The sequence below is a fragment of the Dermochelys coriacea genome, chromosome 7 (assembly GCF_009764565.3).
Source record: "Dermochelys coriacea isolate rDerCor1 chromosome 7, rDerCor1.pri.v4, whole genome shotgun sequence".
In the NCBI taxonomy this organism is placed as follows: Eukaryota; Metazoa; Chordata; order Testudines; family Dermochelyidae; genus Dermochelys; species Dermochelys coriacea.
In genome coordinates, this window is record NC_050074.1 from 25,013,140 (window position 1) to 25,025,850 (window position 12,711).

Consider the following 12,711-nt stretch of genomic DNA (forward strand, 5'->3'; position numbering starts at 1 on the left):
TTTCATTCAACATCGCAGTGGCTAGTTGCACATGCACCACCAGCTTGCATGTGCAGTCACAATAACTGCTGGTAGTTTAGGAATACAATTGCTCATCCATTTTTGCCTGTGACCTTGGGCTTTTCTAGGTTTTGAAATTCAGTCCCTGAGAAGTGTCTGTCCATGTTTAAATGATATTTTCAGAACAAAATATATTACTTATCCTGGGCCATGTGGATCTCTGAGACAGAAATGAATAGTTTTCAGAGTAGCAGCCGTGTTAGTCTGTATTCGCAAAAAGAAAAGGAGTACTTGTGGCACCTTAGAGACTAACAAATTTATTAGAGCATAAGCTTTCGTGAGCTACAGCTCACTTCATCGGATGCATTGAGCTGTAGCTCACGAAAGCTTATGCTCTAATAAATTTGTTAGTCTCTAAGGTGCCACAAGTACTCCTTTTCTTTTTGAGAAATGAATAGTGTTAGAGTACAGAGGGCTGGCCAAGCTCCTCCTCTGGACAGCTGGATGAACCTTAGAAGAGAATGTCTTCCAGTAGAACAGATCATACATTTTCAAAACAAAAACCAGAGGACTTCTATGTGAAATAAATAGTCTGCAACAACAGGGAAAGAATATTAGGCTATCTTGGCAGCTCATGCTTTAGAATGCAAATTTCTGTTTTGATGAGAATGCAGATGGATGGAATGATTGCATGTAAGCGTATTCATGCTATTTATTAAGAAAGGCATGACAGAGCTGACTGTTCATAACTTTCACTTCCATTGTATTGCTCTCATGGTGGTTTAATAAATAAAAATGATCATTTGAAATGCATCTGCAATCTTGTAACTCAAAAGGAGCCAAATCTTTTATTTTTTAGCTTTCTCACAAAACAAATTTTTCCCAGATGGAAAACTTGCACGAGAAGTCGAAGTCTTATAGCTCATTTTCAAAGACATTGTATGGACCTCCGGGACGGCTGATAAACCTTGGCTGTAGCATCAAAAACACAATTCTAAAATACGGTTCTAGGGCTCAGTCCTGAAATGTGTTGAGCCCTCTGCTCTTGACTCCACCAGCCACTTAAAAATATGCACCTTTAGGTACACAAGTAGTTGGCCCAGCTTGGGAGGTCATACAGTCAATTTGGTGGCATTTCTCTGTTTGGTATTGTTGGTTGATGATAGCCATTAGACATTCCAGCATAACACTGCCCCCCATCTCAGCCCCACTCTTCCTCCCCACACAGCTTAAAAATGCTGACATCACGAGAAAGAAAACTGGGAGATGGGAGAATAGGGATTCATACACAGAGCCCCTGGCGGAAGGGGAGAGAACAGGGGACGATCATGTGTGGGGAATGGGGGGGAAAGAGGGGACCCTAGTCTAGAATGGAAGAGGGAAATGGGGAAGGTGATCTTGGGGTTGCATACAGCCCCTGGAATGAGGTGGTGAAAATAGATGACCATTGGATGGGAGAAAAGGGGAAAGAGGGAATACACAAAGCTGCTGGCATGGGGGAAAAGGGGATAATGGGGGGCACATGGAGTATTTGACATAAGGAAAAGGGGATAATGGGGTGAGGGACACAAAGTCCCTGGCATGAGGGGGGGAGTTGGAGGGAGTCCCTGAAATAGAGGGACATGGAAGAGTAGCATACATGGAGCTGGGGGGTGGGGGCACTGAAGAATGCAAGGAGTCCCTGGTATCTGCAACATGTTTGGCCTACAGAAGCAATGACATGCGGCGACTCTCCAGTCCCACTGAAGTCAATGGGACTACTCAATGCTTACAGTTAAGCACATGCTTAAATGCTTTGCTGGAATGGGTCCAGAGTGCTCAGCACCTTGTAGTATTAAACACTCAGGGTCCAATACACACATACGTATAGTCTGCTAAGGGCAGTTTTGCCCGACAGAATGAATGCAGGTGATGGCATCACTTAGCAAAGTTCCCAAGTCTGTCTCAGTCCTATGAATCCAGGAGTCTCTGGGGTGATCCCGTGGGTGGCACCAGGTAGGGTCAGGGCATGAACTCCTTTGCAAGTTGATGGAAAGTTTGAGAGCGTGGCATGCTGTGTCATTCTGTCCATCCTGATGACGTTGGCAAAGAGCATTAACAGCATTAACGGTGCTTTCGGATACGATGCGTGACTGAAGGGAAGCCAGATCTTTGCGAGACTGTGACATTTTGCACAAAATCAAATCACTTTATACTCAGGATTTGGTCCTGACAGTGTACATGGAATATCTCTAGCTGCTCCAGGTCTGCCTGTTGGAGGGTCCAGGTTTCCAACCCATATAGCAATACAGGTAGTACACAGGTTTGTTAGATCCTGAACTTAGTCTCAGCACAACAACATTTTTGCATCCATAAGTGAGACGTGGACTTCACGCAGGAGGCAGCAAAACCTATTTGCTGAAGAATATCCATTTTGATACGACCATTTGAACTCTGTTTGCAGCCTAGGTAGATAAACTTGTCAAAGCTCTCCACGGTACTCGGTTCCACCTTCACGGGGTTCTGGTGACCCAGCCTCTGCAGTTCTGGACCTTGGACTTCTGCCATGAGATAGTCAGCCCATAGTGCTGGCCCCATCTTGGATACCTTGGAGGGCGGGGCTGGAATTCTCTGACTTCTCTACAAGCAAGTTGGTGTCATTGCTCTGGATAACAATGGCGTTAAGGAGTGGCTGCATCCTGCCAAGCAGAATGTGAATGAAGACCTTCCAGGGACTGATAACAATAAGATTGGTCAATAGTTGCCACAGTCAGTGCGAGGTCCCTTGCCCTTGTTCACGGACAATGTGATACCATCTTACCATTCTGCTGGTACTTTGCCACACTTTTAAGAACAGTTGGTGCAGGCCGATGCTCACTGGTTTCAAAGCACCTTTGAGCAGCTCAGGTGGAATGCCATCAGGTCCAGCAGCTTGTCCATTCCATAACTTTTGGATGACCTTTTGTACTTCCTCGAATGATGGAGGATCAATGGTCATCCCCCATCTTACAATCTGTGTGAAGTCAATGAGATTTGGTTGCACATGGACTGCTGGGTAGGCCTGTCGTAGGGTGTTCCTGCCCTGTAGGGTAGGTATTTAGTGTGGCTCAGTATGTACTCCCTGCCTCACTTTTCCTTCTCAAGAAGCCAGTAACTCTACTTCAGGCACTCTTGATGCTTGACTTAGTAATACCCTCCTTGGAACTTGTTTATGACAAAACCTCATCCATGATAAAAAGTCCCAAACAAACATTGTTTCAGGCTTTCAAGGTGCCTCTGAAGCCTGCCCGCTAAGCTCAGTTTCTGGTCCCCTCAGGATTAGCTCTCTGTCTTCATCTGTCCTGATGGTAGGAGCCCTAGCCCTCCTCCTGGAGCTGGGTAGTTCAAGCAGTTATTATCCCTCTCATTACCACCAGTCCCCAGCTCACCTTCTAGAGCTGGATTGTAATTTATTTGCTTCAGCTGGCCTTAGTTAGTCCTCAAGATCAGAGGGTTTGGCAGCCTTCTCCTAGTGGTGCCTGCCCCCTGCTAACTCAGGGGCCTACAGACACCTTGTTACTTCCTTCAGCATTTACAAGCATCTTCCCTGCAATGCTCAGGGAAGAGGAGGCAGCATTTATGCTGGTCCCCTTCTCCCAGCTCATCCCCAATTGGATGGGTGAGCGGGGAGCCTTGCCCTGCTCTCTTTGCAAGGCTCCTGACCTCTGGCCCTTAAAGAAACAGTAACAGGGTTTCCTGCCCAGTTTCTATTAGTTTCTACCCGTTTCTACTCCCGGTACTGCTTCCTCTCTCCCAATATGATCCAGGTCCTTGAATCTATAATCGAACTTTTCAACTCTGACAGAGCTATGCCAGGTGGTGGGATGGACTGACCAGTAGGCAGTACTGCCCATTAGGGGCAGGCTACCCCGTCACAAGGCCCTAAAGGGATTCATTTTCCTCTCTGTGTGGTTCCCAAAGAGAGGGCACACATAATAAGAGAGGAGTTACACTGGTCTAGTGCATTAGGCACCAGATTGGGAATCAGGAGATCTTGGTTCTGTTCTTGGCTCAGCTGTTGTCTTACAATGTGACACTGGGAAAGTGACTCAACCTCCTTGTGCCTCTGTTTACCAATCTATGAAATGGGGATAATAATACTTACCTACCATTGTGAGGTTCTATGGATCTATATAAGTTATACTATCAGGCAATAAAGAAGCAAATACAGGTGTTATTGGCAAGGCGAGATGGGAAGCAGATGCTAGATTTGTCCATTTCAATGTGTGCCTCCCATAGAGCTGAAACAGCATAGGATAATCCAGAGAATAACCCATGTCACATTTTGTCTGATTTACACAGGCAAAAAATAAAAAATAGTCCCATTTCAATCGGATCCAAAGTGAATTCAACTCAGCAGTGTGGACTGATTGGCAGAGAGTTTCATATTCACCGTCTAGTACCTTGCTCCCCATTAGGAACACTGTCTTCATAAATAATATTTACTATATATTTCCTGCGGGTAAAAAACACTGACAGGTGTCATGCTGTGAAGAGAAGAAAAATGCCCAATTCTTATAATTTAGAGTCATTAAGAGCAAAATTCAACTCCAGCACAAAGTCTGTGCATCACTTAATACCCTATTCTGAGGGCTTCAGTAAGACTTAAGTCTTGGACAGGCCCTTTGTACAGGGATGAATTAAATTCACTCTGAATGCACAGCCAGAAGTACAAACTAGAAATACAAAGAATTCTCATAATGTGTATATACCTTTAAAGCTGATGGATGGCACTCATGTGGTCAGCCTTGGAGAGCCTTAGAGGAGTGCACTCGGGGTTGTCCCCTCCCTATGCCTCGCCTTCCACAAACAGGTCAGGATTAGTGTGTGACTTGGCACACCTGACTAGACTGATTGGGCTTGATTCTGATCTCTCTTGCTGTGGCCAGATTTTCAAAAGAGCTCAGCACCCAGGAGCTGCCATTCAGAACAATAGAGAATTCCCCATTGATGAACTGGGAGCTATCTATATTATTGTGATGAATGTAAGGGGGACCAGGGGTTTCCCTACATCCCCCCCCAGAATTTCCCCAACACCCCCGCCTCCCTCCCAGTTTTGTGAACTAGTTACATGCAGTGTTGCCAGTTTAGTCATTGTTTGGAAATTTGAATTGAAATTGAAACATTAGTACACACTTTAAAAGCATATAAAGTGTATGATAAAATATGTGTATCTGAAAAAGTATAATAGATTTGAAAAGTATGAACATAGACTAGCTTCCTTATACAGCTGTTGTTTTTTATGACAATGTCAGTGCATTCATTTTGGTGATGTTGGCCAACCTAATAATTTCAAATTATGATTTGTAAGCAAAGTCTAAATGAGCTCTCCCTGACAGCTAGTGATGAGCTGGGGACTGGGGGGAAAGGCTTCAGGACCACATCGTATTTACATTCACACCTAATCTACCTAGGTATTCAGCAAATAGAGGTGTGTTGCCCAAGTGATAGATTTTGGCTGGGGTTGGGTTACAAATCACTTGAATGTAGGGAGGTAATGAAATTTTATTATTCTTATTGTAGGAGTAAAGGGCAGTAGAACTGTACTTAGCATGTGCTGATTGAGGGCATTAAGAGAGAGGGTGGGGACAGGTGTTTTGCTTGATGATCTGCCTGAGTCACAAGTACTATTTGACCTGCCCCTCTCCACTGTTTAAAGACAGAGCTGATTAGGCTCCATAGAGAGTCTTTTGTTTTGTTAAGTGACCACTACAGCTGAAGTCACTGATAATCAGGTCTAAGTGCTTAGGCCTGCTGTGGGACAGTATATCTGTGGAAAAGATGACCCAGTCTGCTCGGTGGGGGAACCTCACCGAGAGCTCAGCTGAAATCACTGAGAGCCTGGGGGGAACCTCAAGAGACCAACTTGCAGAGGTCACAGTGGCAGGTGGCAGCAGAAGGTTGCACAGGGTCATTGGCAACAGAGCGATGGAGTAAACAGTGGCACAATGAACAACAGTGGCCAGAACGAACAGTGAGCAGCTGGAGGAATGAGCAAGGTGCCTTCTTGCCCTCCACCTGGGAGATGAAATCGTGTGAAGGCAGCTCTGAAATCTGAGTCTCCATTGACCAAGGACAACACCAGTGAGTGTTAATGAAGTTGTTAATAATGTTGGAGACACAACACAGTTCATGCGAACAAACATGGCTGTGGCATCATACTTTCTATTTAAGCAAGAGATACCACATACTACAAACTGGAGGCCAATGTTAAGTGCATTGTCACTCGTTCATCCTGAAGTTGAACACTGGTTCTGAACAAGGCCAGCAAATGCTCACTATCTTTCTGCAAGAAACTCAGCTGACTGACTAGAAGCATGTGGTGTAACAGTGAAAGATTCAACGGTTGAAAAAGTGAATAACTCTCTCACCACATTCAAAAATTTTCATACATGCCTGATGAATGCACCGATGCAAATGGGCATCAAGTATTAAGTCATTGTGTATGTTATCTTGATGTCAGTGGTAGGCCAGTAGATGCATTTCTAGATGTTCAAGTTATAGAAGACACATTGGCTGCATCTGTAACAACCCACATCTTAGAAGAGTTAAATGCTTGTCAGTTGGACCCCAAACAGATGGCTGCTTGTGCATTTGATGGAGCTGCAAACTTCTTTGGAAGACATGGTGGAGTACAAGCTTTGCACAGAGAAAAGTGTAATCCTGAACTCTCCTATACACACTGCAGAGGCTATCTACTCCAACTAGTGCTAGTACAAGCTGCAGACTCTTCAAAAGACATTTTAAAAGCTATAAATTTAATGTCTTCATTATATTCTTTTTTCAGCAAGAGTCCAAAAAGACTGAATATCTTGGAAAATATAGAAGATACACTGGGATTGAAGTTCAAATTAGTCCAACCTGGGAAAACCCTCTGGCTTTCTCATGAGCGATCCTTGGCTGTTGTCTTAAAATTACTCCAGCCATTATTATCCCATGCACCGCTATAGACTAGGGACCAAATGACTAAGCAGCAGTTCTGCAGAAAAGGACGTAGGGGTTACAGTGGACGAGAAGCTGGATATGAATCAACAGTATGCCCTTGTTGCCAAGAAGGCTAACAGCATTTTGGGCTGTATAAGTAGGAGCATTGCCAGCAGATCGAGGGACGTGATCGTTCCCCTCTATTCAATATTGGTGAGGCCTCATCTGGAGTACTGTGTCCAGTTTTGGGCCCCACACTACAAGAAGGATGTGGAAAAACTGGAAAGCGTCCAGCAGAGGGCAACAAAAATGATTAGGGGACTGGAACACATGACTTATGAGTAGAGGCTGAGAGAACTGGGATTGTTTAGTCTGCAGAAGAGAAGAATGAGGGGGGATTTGATAGCTGCTTTCAACTACCTGAAAGGGGATTCCAAAGAGGCTGGATCTAGACTGTTCTCAGTAGAAGCAGATGACAGAACAAGGAGTAATGGTCTCAAGTTGCAGTGGGGGAGGTTTAGGTTGGATATTAGGAAAAACTTTTTCACCCGGAGAGTGGTGAAGCACTGAAATGAGTTACCTAGTTAGGTGGTGGAATCTCCTTCCTTTGAGGTTTTTAAGGTCAGGCTTGACAAAGCCCTGGCTGGAATGATTTAGTTGGGGATTGGTCCTGCTTTGAGCAGGTGGTTGGACTAGATGACTGTACGGGAGCAGCGCCTGCCGATGTGGGCAACATGCAGAACCCCCTGGGCCCTCCGCCTAGGAGCCAGACAGGCCAGCCCCTTCTGGGAGCCACCTGAAGTAAGTACTGCCCAGCCTGAGCCCATATCTTCACCCCTCACCCCAGGTCGGAACCCCATCCCACAGCCTAACTGCCTCCCAGAGCCCACACACCTCACCCACTCCTACACCCCAACCCCCTCTCCCTGCCCTGAGCTCCCTCCTGAACCCCAAACCCCTCATTCCCAGCCCAACCCTAGAGCTCACACACCCATCTGAAGCCTGCACCCTGTCCCACACCCCAACCCCTCAGCCCCAGCCCAGAGCTCCCTTGTGCACCCCAAACCCTTTATCCCTGGCCCCACCCTAGAGCCCTCACCCCCTCCCGCACCGCAACCCCCTGTCCAAGCCCAGTGAAAGTCAGTGCGGGTGGGGAAGAGCAAGCAACAGAGGGAAGGGGATGGAGTGAGCAAGGGCGGGGACTTGGAGAAGTGGTAGGGCAGAGGCGGGGTCTTGCAGAAGGGGCGGGACAAGGGTGTTCGGTTTTGTGTGATTAGAAAGTTGGCAGCCCTAGAAGGCCATTTACTGTTATGCTTTGTACATGTGAGGAATGAATAAATTATGCTTTGTTTCGAAGAACCTGGCTCTGTTGCACTGCAAACATATACTGTCACCGACTCCCAAAGGGAAACTCCTGGAGAGTCCAAACCACAATTGGACCTGCTGAAGTAGTCATGGCTGGTGCCTGGCATTTAACCAGGTCTGGTTTGAGCACGGGTGAATTGGAGAATTCCACCCCAGGAGCGGTAAAGGCCCGAGGCCTGACACCTAGAGAAGTGCATTCTGAGACCCCAAGAAGAGATAGTAGCACAGCTAGCCTGGTAAGGATGACACCCCCCTCAGCTCAAACAATGGGAGCTGCTGAATGCAGAGCTTTCAAAAACCTGGCTCTCAACTGCTCGGTCTCCATTCTCAATCTGTAAAACAGGGCGACTAGTCATACTTTCTTTGTATCTCTTGTCTAGTTAGATTGTAAACTCTTCAGGGTAAGGACTGTCTCTTACTATGTATTTGTCAGCTCTGATCTCAGGTGGGGCCTGTCTGCGTGGTGATAATACAGCTAATAATTTATATTATCTTCTCTATTCACAAGTAGGGACGTACTTGATTTTGATCTCATTAGACCAGTGGTTCACTCAACCTCTGGTTCATGTGTCAGCAGTGGTCCATAGGGTGCATTTCACTGTGCTTCACCTCCCTGTCTTAATGACGCGTCCCCTCCCCACAGCTCTCCACCTCCTGTTCAGTTGTGCAGTAAGGACAGGAGTTTGGAGCAGCCCAAGCTCCATTGCTGGCTGGAGCCTTGCACACCACTGAATGGAAGTAGTGAACACAAGCTGGGTCCGCCTGGCCCTTAACCTAGTAAACTGCCCTAGAAGTTTGGGACCCACTCTTAAACAGCATTGAGTAGACAAAACATTTGATAAAGGGACAAATTCTGCTTTTATTCACACACAGGCAGCTGCATCAGAATTTTTTAAAATTCGTACGGTGAAGTAAGGAATCAGCACTGTGCTGTGCTGAGATCTAGGTGGAGGGGTGTGCTGAGATTCCGGGCTGCAGGCACCTGTAGTTGGGGATGTCTGGAAGCCACTTGAGGAAGTGCCACGGACTTTGTCACACCCGTTACAGACACAGTTCCCGTGCAGCAAAATAATACCCTGTGGCTCCACTTGTAGAATCAGCTCAAGGGCTCCCTCCAAAATAACATGCTAATTTCCTTCCCAACCATATCCTCCTTACCCTTACTCATGTGGCGCCACAGAAGACATGCTGATAGAGCACACATCTCCCAGACTGCCAGGATAAGTGTGGTCTGACATCCACAAGATTGCCAAGTGAGTTTAGGCCACATTATGTCATGTGCAGCTGCACAGGACACATCAGGATATCAGTTACAATTTGATAAGCACTAGTGAGCACCAGGGTCATAGCCAAAGGACTACATTTAACCTGAAATTATACCAGGTATGTCTTGTGTACAAGAAAGGGGGAAATGGTCAGTCTTTTGGAACAGGAACAAAAAACAGCCCCAACCAGAAGTGTCATGTCTAAAGACAAGGCCCTCCAGCTGTAGTTAATCATCAGGAGTGAACAGAAGAAAAACAGGGCAGGCCTCAGGAACAGCTGCCCTAACCCCAGGGATATACAGTATATATCCCTGGAGGAAGCTGGGCAAACAGGGTTAAGACTACAGCTGGCTGGTGGGACAATGGACTTCTGTAGAAAAAGGAAAGCCTCACTCTGTGAATGGTTTCAGAGTAGCAGCCATGTTAGTCTGTATTCGCAAAAAGAAAAGGAGGACTTGTGGCACCTTAGGGACTAACACATTTATTTGAGCATAAGCTTTCGTGAGCTACAGCTCACTTCATCAGATGCATTTGGGTGAACGTGAGTCTCTGTCCAGGCCTCCCTGAAGGATGGGGAGGACTAGATAATTCTCCTTCTCTTACTCCCATTTCCAGAGAGCCCATACCCAGCTGAGGCAACGTTTCTGTTGAGTCTCTTGCTTTTTACTTTTAAGTAAGAGTGTTTTCCCAACGTCACTTGTGGATGGGTCCTTTGTGGCTTCAACTCTGGCTAGTTGGCCCACTACTGACATGACACCAAGGCACAGAGAGCCTGGCTACAAGAGAACTACAGAGGTGATTGTAGCTCTACTCAGAGGTGATTGTAGCCTCTTCTCCTAGGAGTCTGCGGCTGGCCAACTCAGCTCCAAAAGAGTGGGATGCTGGCTGGGAAAAGAGTGTGCTCTGGGCAGGAATGTACTGACCCAGTGCATTTCCTGGGCAATTTTAAAGCTGTCCTCCTCTGACAGAATCCTCAAGATAATTACTCCAGCCGTTATTATCCCATGCACCACTACAGACTAGGGACCGAATGGCAGTGGCAAGTTTCCAGCAGCAGAATATAGTGTATAGGTGTCTACAAACTGCTGAAATGCAACTATGAAATGCATCAAATTCCATCATTGGTGCTCTAAATTAAAGGTATCATGGCAGGTGGAGCCGTGTTTGAGGTAGCTCCCACCTGCCCCAGAGGCACATTCCTTGCCATCTGCCAACTCCTAGAAACAACAGTTTGCACCCAAATATGTTAGTTACTAGCTTAGAGAATAAAGGGATATTCAAATTAAGCACTTCCAATAACAGCTTGATTGAGTGCACAGTTTGCTTCTTTACAGTTCATATAGGGCATACACTGCCAATCAGAATGGCTAAAAGCAATAACAAAATATCTGTAGGGACAAAATAATGGGGTTTCTTTGCTATTAGTAACTGTACTAGCAAGGCTGATGGTTATCAGGAAGCACCAAGCCCCTCCCATCAAACTTCAAGAGGAGAAAAAACCTAGCCACTCATACTTGCCTAAACAAACAAGAAAACTGACTGTGCAGACAGGCCCTGATTCTATTTCCACTGTTCTGCCACTGACTTCAATGGAAAAAGGAGCAGGCTCTTAAACTGTATACAAGAACCGTATTGAATTTATGCTAACAAATATCTGTATTCAGAGTAGCAGCCGTGTTAGTCTGTATTCGCAAAAAGAAAAGGAGTACTTGTGGCACCTTAGAGACTAACAAATTTATTAGAGCATAAGCTTTCGTGAGCTACAGCTTGTGAGCTGTAGCTCACGAAAGCTTATGCTCTAATAAATTTGTTAGTCTCTAAGGTGCCACAAGTACTCCTTTTCTTTTTGCAAATATCTGTATTAATCCAAGATAAGAAGCTAAAAGCAGAGGCACAAATATTTTACAATGCTGCCACCTACTGCCAACAAATAAGACCAACAAGGGCACCATTAAATTGTAAAATCCTGATCTGAGACTAAACTCCTGATCTGCTTCTCCAGTGCTTTGTGCCTATGTACTCATTTGCACCTGTACAGAGTGTGCCTGCTATTCAATTGCTCTTACTCAGTTTGCAGAGGTTTGCAATAGTGAATTGGTGCCTATTTCTCTACCCACTTAGTCTAATTAAAATTCTGCATATACAGGGGCGGGTTTAGCAATACAGAGTGCAAAAATTGTGAATTTGGGTGTCTTCATGCTAGTTTAAAAATACGCAGCCCCTGGCAAACTCAACACCGGATTCTGATCATGCTTACCTTTGCGTCACTAGGAGTCACTCCACTGAAGATAATGAAATTACCATAATGTAAAATCCGCTGCAGTGTAACTAGATGCAAGCCCTCACAAACCAACAGCAATTTCAGAAAAATAAAACATCTCTTAAACCTGCTACACGAAAGAGCTTACTTCCTCTCTTAGTGCTGACCAACATAATCTGCTTTAATCTGAGGTACGAAGGCAGGAAAGGGAATGTGGTGCTGTTCCAGATTGGGGAATATTGTCTAATGCTATAGGAATGCAGTTGTGTCACGGTAAGTAACCCACACACCCTGTAATTGCCTCATTGCCATTCTGACATGAGAAAGGACAACACTTCTTGATAAATAGTGGGAAGTATTGTTACAGCTGAAGTTAAGGCACAAAATACTGCTGAAAGGACTCATTACCGGGAAAACCTGCAAACCATAACAATAGGCTATTGAGACCTTTTACATGACAATGAAGGGCGTGGGAATCTACTTTAATGGTAGGAGCTGTTGTCAAGTTTAGGGTAAAGTTTTAACAAGTCTGGGTTTAGTAACTTAAGCTCTGTCAGGAACACAGGCCAAATATCGTCAGGTCTACATGCACAGTTTCCATTGACTTTGCTGGCAGTCGTGCACCTGTATTCAAAGATAAAAACTGCCCTGACTCCATAGCAACCCATCACACTGGTTTTTATTGAGACTCTTATAAACTGTTGCTTCCCACTATTTTAATTTCTCTTACCAACAGGGGAGTTTTGTTATCAGCAGAAAGAAGATGAAGCATCTTTTATTAGTGCTACTTCTTTTCTTACGGATTTTTAAAAATCATTGCTTTCTGGGCTCAGAGCAGAAGAATGCTGCATTCATTATAGTTCACAGAAAGTATTGCAT

The 12,711-nt window shown here is 45.4% G+C and overlaps 1 long non-coding RNA gene across 1 annotated transcript; it reads right to left on the bottom strand.

Moving 5' to 3' along the window:
• Positions 1-240: 240 nt before the first annotated feature.
• Positions 241-11,450, bottom strand: LOC122461219. Its single transcript, XR_006283046.1, has 3 exons — positions 11,337-11,450; positions 6,978-6,984; positions 241-264 (listed from the first exon to the last, which is right to left on the bottom strand). It is a non-coding gene; the product is annotated as an uncharacterized LOC122461219 (long non-coding RNA).
• Positions 11,451-12,711: the final 1,261 nt, after the last annotated feature.